Here is a 4,527-nt window from a genome sequence, read left to right as displayed (position 1 = left end):
TCTTCAAAGTGCCTAAACAACACTAACTTTGTATTAATATTTTCAAACAAAAAATTATCTCAATATTCTTAAATTAATATTAAACTTATAAATTGTATTTTTTCTTTGATAAAACGTTATTTTTTTATTTCATTGTAGTTTTGATTAAAAATTGGTAGTTTATTGAAAGGAGATGAATTTATGAGGTTTAATCAAAGAGTTTCGGAGGAAGGGTTTTAGGAGGTGTAAGGAAGTATTAATAATATTAAGGAGAAAATGGCCAAAAGAAGATAGTAAATGAGATATTAGGCGAGTCTAAACTCTAGAGTACAAGGTAAATAATCATGGTGGTAAGATAAAAGTGTCTAAGATAAAATTAAGGTGAAAATAGAATGTTATAAATCATTATCTTTGTGTAAAAGTTCTGAAAGTCATAAAAAATACAAGGTAACTAAGAAAGTGAGCAAGAAAGTGATAAGTGAGGTTAAAGGTGTCTATGATGGATTATACAAATCTCTAGGTACTAATGGAGGTGAAAGAAGTTTCTATAGATTTGAAAAAGGCACCAAAAGAAAGACAAGATAGTCACACCATTAAAGATGAAGATGACGGTCATGGTGAGGGACATAGATGTGAAGGGAAAATAGAAAAACTATTTTTACCATCTTTTCAATGCGGGGCACTATTCCTTGTCTTTTAATAGACTACACACAAAAGAGGGCAATCAAAATTATACTTTTATTATATAATTTGGGAGGTGGAAGTGAAAGAAGCCCTGAAAATAATGGAGAATGGCATAATGGTTTCACTAGATAATATACTTACTGATGTCTAGAAGGTTCTAGAAAAGCAAGGTATTAGATGGTTCACAAAGTTGTTTAATAAAATCATTAGGTCTAAGAAGATGGCAGACTTATGGAGGAGAATCATCTTAATCCCTATTTATATGAACAACAACAACATACAGAATTGTGCAAACTATGAGGGGATTAAGCTCATCGGCCATATTATGAAATTTTGGGAGAAGATAATTGAGTGGAGATTGAGATGAGAGACGAATATCACTAAAAATCAATTTGGTTTTATATTAGGGAGGTTCACCGTGGAGGCTATATAATTGTTACACTGATTGATGGAAAGATATCGAATGAACCAAAAGGACTTGTACATGGTGTTCATTAATTTAGAGAAAGTGTATAATAAGGTTTTTAGAGATTTTTGTGGAATGCTCTTGAGAAGAAAGGTGTTCATAGTGTCTATATTCGAGCAATCAAAGATATGTATGATGGGGTTAAGACCAACGTGAAAATACAAGACAATGTCTTAGAAGATTTTCCAATTGACATGAGACTACATCATCGATCAACATTGAACCCCTACTTATTTACATTGGTCTTGGATGTGCTTAGTGAGCATATCCAATAAACATTTTACAATGTATGCTCTTTGTCGATGGCATTATTTTAGTGGGAGATTCGACAAAAGAATTAAATGAGAAGTTATAATTATGGATACAAGCATTAAATACACATGAACTTCATATAAGTCGAAGTAAGACAGAGTATATGGAATGAAAGTTTAGCAAAAGGCGAACAAACTCTAGTATAGAGGTAAAGATTGAGGATAATATCATACAACAAGTTGTTAGATTTAGATATATTGGATGAATCATACAAGACAATGAGAAATGACAGAGATGTAGACCTTAGGATTCAAGCATGTTGAATGAAATGTTAGAGTAATTCAGGTGTCATTTGTGATAAAAATGTATCATCAAGCTTAAAGGGGGGAGCTTTACTACATGGCTATAAGGCTCGCAATGTCATATATGATTGAATGTTGGATGATAAAATATGAACAAGAGAGTAGACTCCATGTACTAGAGATGAGAATGTTGTTTCAGATGAGTGGACATCTAAATAAGATAAGATTAGAAAAGATTGCATGAGTGAGAAAGTTGAAGTAGCTCATATTGTATAAAAGATGGTAGAGTCATGTCTTAGTTGGTTTGGACATGTATAGAGGAGATCATAAGCATAGTATATCAAATGGAAGTTAGTCCAAATCCTAGAAGAAGAGAGACCAAGAAAAACCATAAGAAAAATGATAAACAATAACTTAGAGCTCAATATTTTATTAATGAACATAATTTATAATAAAATTTTATGACATCGTTCGATTAATATGGCAGATCTCACATAATATGATAAAGGTTTGGCTGTTGCTATATTTTGATTAACTTTGAGTAAGATAATATTATATATTTAAAGTCTTGGTAACTTATTGAAAAAACCATAGTTTAGTCTACAATATAGATTGAGGATATCCGTTTTAGTTTAAATGAGAAATAAAATTGTTTATTATGTATTTAGTAATTTATTTGTTTAAGAGAAATTGATAGTTAACTAATAAGTTTCATGTCTAAAATATAAATTTGATAGAAGTGATCGGTTAGGCTTCAATTATAGTTAACTAATTAAATTATGTATATTATGATAAATTTATAAATATCATTATTTACAACGTAAAACTCAATTATTGAAATAGTTTAATGATTGATCATGTTTCAAATAACTATGAGGTTTGAGTATTTAATGTGTTATTTTAGAAAATATGTCATTTAATTGTCATACTTTGTCTATGTGTGACGGATTTCTTGGCTGAATTGCCATACAATATTTAAAATCATGGTTATGGTAATATTATTTTTGTTATGAATGATTACAATGATGAGTTTAATATTTATATATTATTATTGTAAAGATTTATATACAATCAGTATGTTATCAATCATTCAGGTATATTACTGTTATTTAATAGTCAATGATAAATAACACCTAAATGATGGATTATTCATTGACATTTTATAAAACTCTTACATTGTCAGTATATACATATTAAACTCTTTAAAAATATGTTCTATCTAAATAAATAGTTTTTATGTTAGTATACCTATGAGGTGAAATAAGCACAAGTATTTGGAAGTTGTCAAAGTCTTACCAAAACTAGCTACAATTGCCTATATTTGTATATGTTAATATCTTGAGTGTAATCAAACCTCTTAACAAGTATTAAAGGAGTATAAATTAGTTTGTCAAGTTTAGTAGACACAAACCTTGGGTGTAATCAAACATCATAGAAAAATGCTAACTTTTTGTCCTGAAAACTTTTTGATTGATTATCAAGTTTAAACTTATTCTTTATAGAAAAATGTTGGTATGAAGGATCAAATACAACTACTATATTTATTTATACTTCTAAAATATGGTTTACTAAAGACATTTTATTTTAACAAATTATATAAATAAAAATAGTTATTTTCTTCTTTATTGATTGTTCCACATTAATGTTAGTATGATATAAATATATATCTAACTTTAGTGATATACTATTTAATTAGTGAACCACTGTTTAAACCATTATATCACCATCCTAAATGATTGATATGAAAATTCACTTGATTGATGTAAAATAAAGAGAAATGGAGTGGAATAGTTGACCTAATAATGCAACTCAAAGGAGTACGTAGTATGATTGATGATGTTATAAAATTAGGAAGTGGATGCATTAATAAAGCAAGCATATGCTAAAAAAACATTTTGCTTTAATTTTTTGTAAATTCAAAATATTGGAAAAATTACTTATATATGGTTTTTTTTAAACAATCATTATGTCATAATTTGTATTTAACAACGGTCATTTAATAGCATTTAATAGCACAATGCTGTTAAATAAAAGGTAATAGAGAATCAACAATGCTCTTTGAAGCAAGTGCTGTAACACCGTGAATTTTCTGTGTATGCTTCATTAATTAATTATTTTAACAACGATTAATTTTAGAAATTAATCGTATTGAATTAGACTAAACCGTAGTTGAGTGTTAGTCTTGTTTTGTGGTTTCCTATTTTATGGTAAATTTTCATAATTTTATGTGACGAAAAGTTTTTGAGCTGCTGTCGGGCCCAAATTCGCCCGATTTCGGTCCAATAACGTGTTCTTGAGTTCCGTACTTCGGAATCAAATTCCGATTGTGCCATTGGCTTCGAAATATTATTTCGAGTCAAGATAGACATCAAGTTTGTCCAGAGCACATTTCTAATTATTTTCACTCCGAATTCCGTGTTTCGAAGTTCTAACCGTAAACCGAAATCGGGAGATTTTTATTAACTGACCGAGTATTAGCCGATAATACTCAGGAATGGTTTAATCTTGAATGTGTCATCGAAAAGGTCACATCACTTTCATGTAAGAAGCTTGCTTGTTAAACAAGCAAAAGTACATATCCTCTTACACAAAATCCCCTAAATAACTCAACAAATCCTCTCACTCCACCACCATTATACACATCACCTATGCTAGTCTAAATCTACTTACTTTTGCATTAAATTTTATTATTTGATGAGGGTGAGGCTCTTCTATATATACCTCACCACATTCTCTCATTTTAACACAAAATTTACTATACAAACTAAGGTAGTCTTTTATTTTCTCTTCTTCATCTTCTTCTCATACTTCATAGAAAGTTATGAGCTTTTATTATGTTGTTCA

The sequence above is a fragment of the Lupinus angustifolius genome, chromosome LG11, assembly GCF_001865875.1.
Source record: "Lupinus angustifolius cultivar Tanjil chromosome LG11, LupAngTanjil_v1.0, whole genome shotgun sequence".
Lineage (NCBI taxonomy): Eukaryota > Viridiplantae > Streptophyta > Magnoliopsida > Fabales > Fabaceae > Lupinus > Lupinus angustifolius.
The sequence above is the reverse complement of the archived record's forward strand: the minus strand, read 5'-3'. Positions refer to the sequence as shown.